This window comes from Chelonia mydas, chromosome 22, assembly GCF_015237465.2.
Source record: "Chelonia mydas isolate rCheMyd1 chromosome 22, rCheMyd1.pri.v2, whole genome shotgun sequence".
Lineage (NCBI taxonomy): Eukaryota > Metazoa > Chordata > Testudines > Cheloniidae > Chelonia > Chelonia mydas.
Window position 1 is genome coordinate 16,813,385 of NC_051262.2, and position 13,342 is coordinate 16,826,726.

Consider the following 13,342-nt stretch of genomic DNA (forward strand, 5'->3'; position numbering starts at 1 on the left):
GTCCTCAGAATGACTCAGACGTTGTGGGGGGAATTTTTCCCATATTGTGAATCTTGGACAAAGCAATAACGAGTTCCCGATCCTCTTTGGACAGGGCTTCATTATACTGTTCCCTGCCCAAAGCACCTTTCCCTATCAACCTCACTCAGGGTTTGTTTCGTAGCTAGCTATCTCTATTTTATACCCTGAGGTGAATGTGGGACTCTTGGATCATCTGGGATTTCAGTGGGCATTATGAGCTTTCAAACAATAGTGCATGCTTCTGATTCAAAAGTGGGTCATGTACAGTGGTGTGCTGGAGATGCTTTGATGTGTAAAGAAAGAGAAGGAGGATTGGGGAACTTGCTGGTACTATTCAAATGCCAGTGAGCACCTGTCCAACTGAACTGATTTTACTCATGCAGTGCTGGGAGTTTGACCTGGCGCAGTAGCTGCTCTGTACTGATTCCCTGACTTCTTTCTGTGTTACAGCAATTACTGGTGGCTGCACCACTGCACAACTTGTGACAGAGGAATGACAGGGCCAGCTGGGGGGAACCTGGAGTCAAGGCAGAGTGGCTGTGGCAGGAGAATGTAGTCGAATGTGGTGTCTCCAGCTCGGTCACTCTGTATTTTCTCTGGGCCTTTCTTTTCCTGTATCACCCAAGCCATGCCTGCCTTTCCTCTGTTTGGGATCCTTAAATAAAAGGAGCTTTACGCACAGGCAAGGTTTTCTTAGCTGTAGCAGGGGAGATAATGGCAAGAAGAGAGAAGATGCCACAGGAGAACTGACCCCTGGGCCTGTTTCTCCATTGGCCTGCACCTTGTGTTGTCACTGCCACCTTTACAAAATGGGTGTCTCTCATTACCATTCGGGTAGTAATGTTTTGTGCCATGAATTACGTCACCAGCTGCAAGGCTGTGGTGAATCAGACCCTGTATTTTCCCCTTCACAGATTCTATTAGACAGTCTGTTCTGTGCATCAGATATAATATCACAACAGCTGTTGTTCTACAGGTCCGCTCTTATGACCCCAAAAATCAGGATTCTACCTGCATTCCCCACCTTACTGGTGAGTGTAACAAACTCAGAAAAAAGAAGCCTATTAATAATAATTACCCAAAAAGAAAAAAACTTTCTTTTTTTTTAATGAGCTCTATAAAAAATAAGTTCCTTAATTAAAAAGCTTTTTACTTTGGAGATAGCAACAACACTTCAGAGAACTCCAGACGGCTCCGGCCGTGAATGAAGATGAAATGAACAAACTTGTCAGATAGCTCCTTATATGAGCATGAAAGAGAAACCTGAAAGTCAAAGGTCAGATGAAAGAGATCACTCAGATTCGAGGAACTATCAACAAGGCACTAATTGCACTGAAAGGAGGAGACAGATGGAAAGAAACAAAGCAGGAAAACATCTTTGGGACAAGCATAATTTAAAAACAAAAGTTTGGGGAAGAAAAAGCACCAAGCATTGGTGCAGGAGATAAAAAGATGGTGACCCCATTCGTGACTTGCAGGGTGGAAGGTTTTGGAATTTACGGGTGGACCAAGTCACACATTAGCCCCTCTCTGCTGATTCCTTGTGGAAATTGGTTCTGGGGATGGGCTCTCCATAGAAACTGTTGAATAGGAGAAGGCCAGAGAGCAATACACATTCATATACACCTGTGCAAAGCAGGTATAAAGTTCTATCAAACCACAATGCTTGCATTCCACACCCCCTTCACATGGGGGCAGTTAACAACACAGTGATCAATTTGGCCCAGGACATTCAGGACTCATTGTGATAAATATGTCAATTTCCTGCAACATCCTTGGAAAAAGTGTTGAATTAAGTTTGTGTCTTTGGAGTCAATTAAATGCAAAGGTTTTGTATTATTGTGGGTCGAGATGTGACTACTCTAGGGGGCAGAGGGGATGTGAATCCTGAACTTCAAAGGACTGTACTGAATGATGTGCCAGACAAGAATAGACTTTTGGGACAAACAGTGGCAAGTGGTTTGCCTGGGGAAGTGAATGCAAATTTCCCACCTCTGCTTATGCAAAACCCCAGCCTTTTGCAGGTAAGCCCCAGGGAGAGTATCATTGTCTGCTATTTATCAGATAGTGCTACTCTCCATAAATTTTCACTGTAATCTGTGGGGTTTCTGAAGTCTCAAGATCAAAGGCCCCAAGCTGTATAAAAGAAAGACTGAGCTATTCATGGCTATTCTGGTTCTGAATCTGAGATAGCTGTGAACCTGTAACCAAGCAGAAAACTCAGAGCCTGAGACTGGATTTGGGAGTGACCTCTGGCAAGCTTTGTAGCATACATGTAGGTTCTGTTATTGCTTTTAATGTGTTTTCTCTGTAATGCTTTTACCGTAAGAATAAATGTACTTGCTTTTACAGAGCTCTGTGGTAACCTACAGGCAATTATAGATGTTCATAGCCGTCAGAGAGAAAGCAAAGCACAGATGCTGGCTTGTTTGAGCAGTCAGGCTTGCTCGGCATATCCGTGTCGGCAAGGAATTGTGAAGCCTGAAAAAGCCTGGTCAGGAGGGAGACAGAGAGGTGGGTCTCTCCCAAAAAGAGGTGATGGCTGAGGAGCCTAGAGTGCAGGCCCTTGATGAACCACAGAGGGGGAAATACAGGTACAGTTGGCCTGAACTGTGACAATTATTCTGGCTGTTTTTGCTACTGGAGAGACCTCCACGGCTTGGACAAGGATATTTAACAAGTAATCAGCACTAGGACCATACCAGGCCTGAGGCAATTCTCCTTTCAAGGAGAATCTCAGCGGCTTGTGATGTGAGGTCAGACTAAACAAAAAAATGCGGGACTGTCCTTGGAAATGTGTAAAGCTTCCCTTTGTGGTTGGTTGGTTGGCAGGATTTGCCTATGGAGAAAGAGCTCAGGAGGCTTCATTTCCGTGCCCTCTTCTTGCAGGGTCTTAATGCAGAGGCTGCTGCACTACAATGTAAAGCAAATCATATGGAGCAAGAGTGTGTGTATTTCTCTCCTATGGCAGAGAGTTGAGCCAACCTGGCTGGTTGCAAGGTGTTTTCGGTCCTTTAGCTCGCTCACGGTAACTGAGACTGTAGCCCAGGAGGTAGAGAGAAGGGGAGTAAGACAAACCCAGTCCTAGGAAGGGATAAAAGAGGGAGCTAATGAGATGTGGAGAGGGGAGAAAGGTGTCCTGTGGCTGCCCTCTGCTTTGTGCAGCCCATGGGGACTGCTGGTGCCAGAGCTGGTCTCCCTTTTGTGCAGCCCTTCACTGAGCCTCATGTTATGACTGTGGCTCATGGTGGGAAGCCCTTGTGATGAGGCAGATGCAGATCAACAGCCACGAGGGACAGCTGAAGGCATGGCTGAGTGAGGCACAATCCAAGGGGCTAAGCCCCAGCCAGCCAAGTGCAGAGAAGCCACTTTTAATTTGCCAGCAGCAAGACATCTGAGTCGATCCATTGGGGCTGGTCCAATGCTCCCATTGACTTCAACGGGCCATGGTGTGGGCTCCTAGCTAGCAATGTGTGTGTTTGTGTGGGGGGAGTTAACGTAGTCCCTTGCTCTAAAACAATAAGGCTTTTAAAAATAAGCCATCTGCATGGAGCATATTGCACTGGAGCGTTTCCTATTTCCGGTTCATAACCATTCACTTAAAGCTTTATCACCAAGTAAGACAAACCTTATGGTTTGAGAATCTATCACTCCGATTGCTTTTTCTGAATGGGCCATGGGAAATTATAGGCTGCAGCAGCAGGCAAAATAACCTTTGTAAATTACGATGATTGGGTCTCCCCTCCCCCCCCCCGCACTCATCCCTGTGTGGGGGGTGGGTTTTCTTTCTGCTTTTGCTACCATCTGGCAAAAGGCCAGCCCAAAACAGAAATAATTTACATTGAGGCCAGTCAACCTAGCTTCATATTTGGCTACTCATCTGCTTGATTAATGGAATGTGGGATCCTGGCTGTGACAACACTCTGTTTGTTATATTTACACCCGCTATCCCTCCAGATCTACTTCTCTCAGCTTTCCCTCTGGGGAAGCCAAGAGCGAGGCCGCATTCAAGTGATGGTCAATGGTTAGCCTTCTCCCAGTGCTATTTCCCTTATTTATAATCCCTGCCCTCCTCTCCCACCTATGGGAGCACTTTATTATGAGCCATGGAGAAGCGCAAAGCGCTCTTTGAACTCCTTAGATCAGCGCTGGTCTTTCTGAGATGAACAATGTGAACAACAGAGTGACAGGTAGCCAGCTGCCGTTGCTCACCGTGGCCTGAGCTCTCCATCTGGTCTGTGGCTACTTCATTGTAAATCACGTGCCATGCAGGGAACTAGTTTAGCCAGGCCTCTTATTTATTTTATTGCACAGTGCCATAAATCTGCATCATCTTTCATCAGGTGTTGTGTTTGAAATACACCTCTTCCAGGTCAGTAGAAGATCTAATTCCCAGCCTTGTTTCATGTACACTCTGGGAATCAAGGAAAGAAGGCATAAGATGGTCTGGCCCTTTAATGCAGGAAGGAACTGGGTCCTGTGACTACACCCACCTTCAGAGAAGCCCCCCAGACAGAAACTAGAAAACAGCCAGACACTGTGGAGCTCATGAGACTAACAAAGTTAACCCTTTGCATAACTCCCAGAGAAGTCAGTGGAGGGATGAACTGGCCCCAAGATATCTCAAAGACATGTTGAAAATCCCTGTTTCATTGATTTTTTGTTTGTTTTGTTTTTTGTGTGTCTGTGTGCATTCTCTCCCCTCTTATAGGAGCCTGGCAGACAGTATAGACCCAAATTCACATTTGTGACTAGGACTGTTTGCTTAGCTAGTCATAGCATATCAGAGCAGGGCATGTGTCAGATGATCGGGTGGTGGGAAGCTGCTAATAACTGGAGCTGGCCAGAAAATGTTTCGAAATTTTGAAGAAAAAATACAAAAAAAGTTGGAAAATGTTCCCGACAAAATTATTTCATTTTTTTTCAACAAGGCCTGATAATAACTCTTGTTGTTCCTTAGAAGCCGGATCACCTGGTGAAGATTGACATACCTGAGTCAACAGAGTTATTTCAGCTGAGAATCCGGCCCAAAAACTTTACCTTTTTATTCATTTAATGAGCTAAAAGTAATAACAAGGGTTGGGGACCTTAGATTCTGGCCAAGAAGTGGACTAGATCCTTATAGCACTTTCCTGTATTCCTGACTAGAAGTGGGGAAGACCTATGCAAAGCTTGGCTCTTCATAACACAAACACTCCTCCTCGCTCCCTACAAGCAGGCTATACTGCTGTAGCCACAGGATGCATGTGGCTGCTGGAGACTTACCTTCCCCCCATCAAGTCCTCTCTTGAATTCTGCCCAAGTCCTCGCCAATTTTAGAGACAAACAACAAACACAATGAGACTTGATGTGTTTTTCCTCACCCCTCCCTCCGACTCCTCCTGTTTCTCAAATGAACTCCTTCAAGAAATGAACCGTCCCTTTGTGTGACAGCAAACACAGATATTTCACAGGCACTCTCGTGGGACGGCGCTCAGCAGCATGCACACGCACGGCTTTCATGTTTCCAAGTGTATTTAATGTGTGGGGCCCTTGGCAGCTCAAGGACGGCATTTCAAGTTGGGTAAAAAGACTGAAGCAAAGTTTTGATTGCTGAAAGAAACAGATCCTTAACAGACTTGATTGATAAAACATCACACTTGGGCCGATTAAAGCAGGCAGCTCAGAAGTTTTTGCAAAGAAAGGAACAATTGATTTTGGTGTCATACTTCCATTAGATCCCCAAAATAAGACTGCTGAAGCTTTAAATATTTATGAAGGTGAAAACTGATTGGGAGCTCCAGCGGCATGAGAGTGCAAAGCCTTGGGACCTGCAGACAGGGGTGGTGCTGGCTGCTGGTTAGAAATGAGGTTCACAGGTACTGCTTTACTGGGCAGAGAAGGAAATGGCGCACGTCTTTAGCACAAAGAGTTGCGTGATATTTGGTTAATAAGGGCATGGTTGGGGCAAACAGGGTTCCATTTCCTCATCTCCTTGCAAGTTATCTTGGTTGCAGTTTGTTTGTCGAGGAGTATTACACTGGGAATGTGTGGGACAGTTGACTATTTACCAGATAGGGCAACTCTCCATAAATCCGCACTGGATCTGTGGGGTTTTTATGGAGAATTGCATGGAGCATGGAGAATTGCACGTCTTCCTCCTTGGCACATCACAGAGGTCCCTGTAGAGAAGTGACCTGCACCTGCTGACAGAATCTGTAATGCAAACACCTACATTTGCCCTTGATCGTTAATTAAGCCTCACCACATCCCTATAAGGGCTTGATCCTCTGAGCTCCCACTGGAAGTGGCCACTGGGAGTTGATAGATCCTTGTGGCACTCCTCCATATTCCTTCCTCAGCATGGGGAACTCATTGCCATAGGATGTCATTTCAGTCCTTTCAAAGAGCACCTCAATGGATCAATTTGCTAGAGGGATGTAATGAGGCTTAATTAACTATGGCCAAATTGTGAACCCCTTACTCAAATTACTGAGCAGTTATTCCTATGTGTTGGCTATTTGCAGCGTAAAGTACTATTCCGTGTGAGTAAGGGCATTGGAATTTGGCCTTGTATATAAGTACAAAGTATTTCCTGTAGCATAATAAAAGGCAGGTTGAAAGTCCCTGTTTCACTGATTTTTTGTGTGTGTGAGAGAGCGAATATTCTCTTGTCAGGCACGATAGCTTAGCTGATACACACACATACCCATTGTACAATACCTTAAAGTATCTATGCAAATTGGATCTTAATAGCATTCAGATAAATGGTTTAAGGAAGAAAAGGGATACAATAGTGTGTCACAGAGTTAATGTTATAGGCTCTACCTTCCAAATTGGCTCAGAGAAATTAGCAGGAAGGAAGGAAGGATCAGACAAAATAATAAACCTGCTTACCTGCTCATTAATTTAATCTTTTCTCTTTCTCTCTCTCTCTCTCCCTTTCTCATAGCTTTTGTGGTTTCTATAACTGTGGAATAACAACGGAATTGCAAAGTCGTAGATGAAAGGGAGACTAGGTCTGAAAGCACAAAGATTAAAGAAGAGTTTTTAGGATTTGTCTTGGATTATTATTATTATTATTTTATTTTATCTTTCAGGTTTGTGATGGTTATTCCCTGCTCTTCTCACAGCTATTCTTCTGGGTGTACTTATAGAGCACAGAAGCAGACCATAGAGGCTCTTGGGTAAGTTCCCTGCATTTTTCTGAGGACATTATTGAAAATACTGATTATCAATGGAGCAGGCTGCAGGAACCTTATATACCTACAAATACAGCTAAAAGAAAGTTCATTTTTATAACAGAGATGGGTCCAGACATGCCCCCTCCCCCAGATCCAAACACCTAATTTTGAAGTAGTTCAGATTTAAATCCAAACTTCGTAGTTTTGGGCTTCGCTCTCATTTCTATACAGCTGAAAGGAGGTTTACATAACCACAGCTGGGTAGTTTCTTTTAATAGGATGTCTCTTTCTGTGGTCTGTTGCTTGTTGAAAAATGGTTACCCTAGTCCTGGACAGGTGACCAAAAGGAGTATTCCAAAGCATACGCCCATGTCAAATTAGTTTTCTCTTGTTGAGGCCGGGGATGGGAGCTAGTGAGTTGATTCTCCTGTTCTTTGCTCAGCAGTTTGTTCTGTGGCTATGCACATTTATCCATTGTGCAGGCAGAACCTTTCCTTTAGTGTAGCCTGGGCATCTCTGAGCTGTAGTTAGGTACATTTCTGGATATTGGAGATTTAGTGAATAGGCATTTGCAGAGTGTTAGACAAGGGGGAGGTGAAAAAGGGAAAAGCAATTTCTAAATCACTCTGGGCCAGATTCTACCACCTCACTCATGTTGCTGTCTACCTTACTCCATGATCTGCCCATTGAGTTCACTGGGGCTAATGGGAAAGTGAAGGTATGGCTTCGTGTGAGTAAGAGTGGAAGAAACTGGGTCTAGCTGTGTGGACAAAAATAAAAATAAAAGAAAGCCCTTATCAATGGTGTAGTCTTTCCCTGGTGGATGTTCTGTATCTAGCTGGAACCACAGAGCTATGTTTTCGGTAAGGTGAGGATTATCTCAAGAACAGCTTTTCCCATTGGATTTGGCTCTCCCAGTCCTGTCTGGAAGCAAAACCAAAAACAAAGGCTTGGCTCAGATTTGGGGAGGAGGGAAAGAAAGAAGAATTCCCCTTTGCTTCGCACATCAGTACACAACCCTGCCAAAGCAGAATTGTAGCCTTTTACACACATCTTGCACAGGGTAATGACAACAAGGTGCAGAGCAATGGGGAATCAGACCCAGGAATTCTTTTAGCACTTATTGTGGACTTTTCACAAAACCAGCAGGGGAAAAAAGAGACCCCAGAGAAAGCTCCTCATAAGTTTTGTGCATGTGCAGCCCCCTGATTCCCAGTGAACTGCGGAGGGCTCAGACAATGCCCGTCTGCAATCGAGATCTCCCTGACATGATCATCAGGCACTTCCTTGTTGGCTGGCTGCTCTTTCATGCAGGGGAGACCTGAAGCATCAAATCAGTGAAGCTCTCAGGCAGAGAGAAAGCTGAGCCAGGCTCGGAATATGATTTATGATGCCACTGAGCGTCTGGTTGGGTTTCATACTGTAATGGCCTCTCGGCAAAGTAGTATCCAATTAAGTCACCCCCTGGGTCCCTCTTCTGATTTTTTTTGAAGGGAAGGGCGTGTCACTTTTCCATTACTCTTTCAGTAGCTGTGCCGTCGAGGCTGGGTTGAGGGACGCCTTGTGAGAGCAGTAACCTCACAAGGTGTCGTGGGGACCACTTAGGAAGCTCCAGGATCTTGGGGGGGGGGGAGGTCGGGGCAGGGGACGCGGATAATTTGTTGTCTGGTAGAGGCGGCTGCGGTAAGTGAAGCCAGAAGGATAAAACGTCAGATATTACAGCGCACAGCTGTTACATTCCCAGTGGCCGGGTTTGCAGCCTACTTCTCCAGTCTGTGACAAGCAAGGCAGCCCGATTCAATGGGGAGAGGAGAGAGAGAAGGCAGACCCAGCTCGAACTACAGCCCTGCTCCTTTGAACCAGAAAACGCATAGGAACATATTGGGTAAGGCTCCAGTGGTTCCCAAACTTGTTCCACCGCTTGTGCAGGGAAAGCCCCTGGCGGGCCGGGCCGGGTTGTTTACCTGCCGCGTCCGCAGGTTCGGCCGATCGCGGCTCCCAGTGGCCGCGGTTCGCTGCTCCCGGCCAATGGGAGCTGCTGGAAGCGGCGCGGGCTGAGGGATGTACTGGCCACTGCTTCCAGCAGCTCCCATTGGCCAGGAGTGGTGAACCACGGCCACTGGGAGCCGCGATCGGCCGAACCTGCGGACGCGGCAGGTAAACAAACCGGCCCGGCCCGGCCCGCCAGGGGCTTTCCCTGCACAACCGGCGGAACCAGTTTGGTAATCACTGGGGTAAGCCATGAGATGTCAGCAGGGAAGGGGTTAATATAACTACTGTTACTATAATATTACAGTAACGCTTGGTGCCCCAGCTGATCCCCATTGCATTAAGGGCTGGACACACACCTAATGAGAGCTAGTCCCCGCCCCAAAGAACTTACACTCCACCTCAGTCTTGTCTTACTCCGAGAGACTTGCCCAAGGTCCCCCAGGTGGCTCTGTAATGCCAGCAACAGGTCGAACTTGTTGCTCTGTGCTCCTGCCCTCCAGGCAAGAATGGAATGGGAAGGGCGGCCAACCAGCTCTCCCACTCCGGAGGCAGCCTTGCCAGAGCAGCACCCTGTAGAGATGACTGGGAAGCACCATGGCGAGAAGCCATTAGGAGCATGTAGTAATCTTGTATAAGGTGAATTCTCAGCTATAAGGCATGCCCCCGCTCTTAGGCCAGAAGACGGGTCTTCCTTCCAGCATACTGCAGACACACACGCATACTATACACTAAAATAGACCATCCATTGGATTTATGCAAACTGTATTGAGCACTTGGGATAATTATTAATTTTCTCCGAATTTCAGCACAACTTCTCCACTCTCTCTTACGGTGCAACATGAATCGTATGCTTCACTCTTTGGCCATAACGGTGTAGAATGGCTAACTAACCAAAACTGCAGGCTTCACTCACCCATCCTGACAGGTTCCCCTGTAATTGGCCCATGAAATTCCACAGCTGATCTGTGACTGGAGCAATGCTGCAGTTTCATCTCTCCCTTGCATGATACCTCATTTGAAATGAGCCCAGGAGTAAAAGGTTCATTTTTCAAGTGCTTCTACCTCCCACCTCTCATTAAACAAAGGGGGGCGAGAGGGGAGAACCCAAGATGATAGACCAACTGTGCTGATTAATTGAAGAACTCTAACTAATGCCCTTTATGTTTTACATAATAATATAAAGCTTTATTCAGAGACAACAGCCTCCTACATCAAAGATTCCTCTCTCTCATTCTGAACTTTTGAGCCCTTCTCCACACAATTAATGCAGAAAGATCTAAATAAAGTTACACAGAGCAGCCTGCCGATAATATCTTGAACTGTGAAGCAGGGCTCGCTCCGCTCTGCAGGCAGAATCACAAAAGCTGCTTTGCTTGATATTCCTTGCCTGCAGGGTCCCATTTCACTATTGTTAGATTGTGTGTGTGTATGTGTAAAAGGAGAAATTGCTTGAGCTGGCACAGTGACTGGAGGTTGCAATGCTCTTTATCCCACAGAGCTGGCGTAGAGGAGAGGTCTGAGAAGGAAGTAGTGTAATTGATTCTGGAATATCAAAGCCATGCCGGGAAAGCTTGCATCAGGCACTGCACAAATGCTTTGGGACAGACTCTGATGCCCTTCCTCACGCCAAGTATCATCTTGCTCAGTGAGCCGGCCCTGTGGAAACCCGTGGGATTAATTGCCGAGTAGTGTGCACTGCCATGTGATTAAGGGCAGCAGAATGTAAACCGTTGTTATGAGTTAACAGGCTTTGCCATGGGCCCAATCTATGGGGTAGTGAGTTGCTCTGCTGCTCCAAGAGCATAGCAGGGAACGAATCTCCTGCTTCAAGAGTGACGTGCCCTGTGTCCTCCCTACGCTTGGCACAGAATACATCCCCTGTGCACCAGCTCACCTGCAGTTCCTGGTGTGTTGGAGGGAAGCCAAGGCTCCTCCCACTCCTGGCTCCTGCCTGCCCACTCTCCACCAGCTGCAGGGTATCGGGGGTCTTTCCACTGACTTCTGCCCCATCTAAGCCCCCTTGTGTATGGGATTTTTGCTTGTGTTCTTCATCACAGCTGGTCTTTTTGCAAAAACCTGAAAATATTTTTTCCTCTCTAGTTTCCACTTGGCAATTAAATGATGACGATTTGCCTCCACCTCTTGTTTTCCAATGAAGCATGAACCAGCATGGAGTAGTTAAAGAGGGGAGTCCATCTGGGACGGCACTGTCTAGGAGAGACAATGGGGTGTGAGAGGGTGCTCTCAACGAAGAAGGGAACTTGCAGGCTTAGTAATTGCAGCCTGTGCTGGCCCCATCATGCAGCTGCGACCCCATGCGTCCTGGTATAGTAGAGAGCAGCCGTAAGCCGAAAAGCAAGAGAAATGGTCTGATCTTCTGAGGACTGATTCTACTGCAATGCAGAGAGGGGTCTGAACCAGAACACCGGGTCTGAGCACTGCTAAATGCTTGGTGAGGCCAAATGTGGTCAGGGGGAGTTTGGATTTGGATCCAAAGCTTTGCTGTGGAGAGATCGCCCCCCTCTCTGGGATGTTAAATCTGGCTTCTAAAACTAGGAGTCTGCCACCCACTCACTGTTTTGAGCCTGGGAAAGCCACACACGCTCAGCTAACCCACCTGAGGACATGAGAAAGAGGAGCAGATGCTGCGTCAAAGGAGAACTATGCAGAGGAAGCTAGCTATGATTAAGAACGTCCTCCTTCTCCTTTATAGTTCATACGTGTCTTCGTTTCAGAGAGGCCAGTTAGCCTTCGCTGCACGTCAGATTGTGGCTTTGATGAATAAGGAAGCAGTAAGATTCACTCTGCTGTTCAGGCCTTTGCCCCCATGTATGGTATGTACTACCTAGTGCCTGGGAGTTCCATTCCTTCGTACTGTACAGAGCTTCTATTCCACACCTTACTGCAGGATAAGCTGTACCATTTCTGTTCTTAGATCTCTGCAAAATGCTAATTGTGTGCCTGGCCTCTCCAAGATAACAAGGGAAAACCTCCCCTCATTAGCACTGCAGTCTGTGGGTGAAGGAAATCAAATGTTTATTGTAGAAGGAATGCACTTACTGTAAATTCCAACATGTGCTGTGGAAAAATGCCAGCTAAATAGGACTTCAGAAGCACGGGGTGTTTAAATAATAATGAATACCCACTGCTGTTTATTACAGAGTAGAAATGTAATGAAAGACAAAGCTGCAGTTGCATTTCATCTTTTCTTATAGGACACATTGCATCAGGCCTGCAGTTAAAAAGCTGAAAGAAAAAATCTGAGTGACACAGGAACATGATAGCAGTAACTCTGAGCATTTTATAGAGCACTTGATGAACATTAATTCATTCAGCTTCCCAGTATCCCTGTGAGCTGGGTAACTGTTTTCCTCATTTCACTAAGGAGGAAACTGAGGCACTGAAAGAGGAGGAGACTTTCCCAAGGTCACCCATCAGGTCAGTATGAGATCGAGCATTGGCGCTCAGGAGTCTGTATTACACCATGACAACAGCTGAGCTCTGAGAGGATCCCAGGAGGAGAAAAGCCAAGGCCATCTGCAGGTCGAGCTCCCAGTCCACAGGCAGAATTGTGTGGGGAGACCCACTGACAAAAGGAGGAAGTGCTGCAGGTGAAGTTTGAGGAACATTTGCAGAGCTATGTACGACTGCAGGACTGGAACAGCAGGGATGTGGAATAGCTGGGAGGGTTGTCAGAAAATGATTCCGCAAGTCAGAACGAGGACTCGCTGGCCGCACTGAGAGTGGAGAATACTCCTACAAATGCTATCTGCACTTTGCCAGCTTTAGATAGAACCAAGGGACCAAATTCATGCCTCATGTAATGCCCTTGACTTCAGTGGAATGCAATAGAAATGAATTTGGCCTTAAATGTGTTCCTGAGATGGACACTAAAATTTCCCCAATTTTATATGTATCTGTCTTTAGGCAAATATCCATCCATTCACATGCAGCGTGCAATAGATCACTGGACTGTGGTCAGGTTGCAAAAGGTATCAGCACCCATTTAAAGAAACAGGCCTATTAAAGGAGTTACAATTTGGGGACACTTATCTGCTTCAGCAGGTTTCTACTGCCTTTTCCTCCTCGTATAATTCAGGACACTTTTCTCCTCAGACTGAATGCTGCATGGACAGTGCTAGTGTAACCCCACACCTCCTTGGGTG

General features: G+C 46.4%; 1 long non-coding RNA gene across 1 annotated transcript in view; it reads left to right on the top strand.

Annotated features, from left to right (window-relative positions):
- Positions 1 to 12,461, top strand: part of LOC122463568 — a 64,738-nt gene extending 52,277 nt beyond the window's left edge. The window contains exons 2-3 of the long non-coding RNA XR_006287045.1: positions 7,101 to 7,187; positions 12,392 to 12,461. This is a non-coding gene — a long non-coding RNA (uncharacterized LOC122463568). The remainder of the gene's footprint in view (positions 1 to 7,100; positions 7,188 to 12,391) is intronic.
- Positions 12,462 to 13,342: the final 881 nt, after the last annotated feature.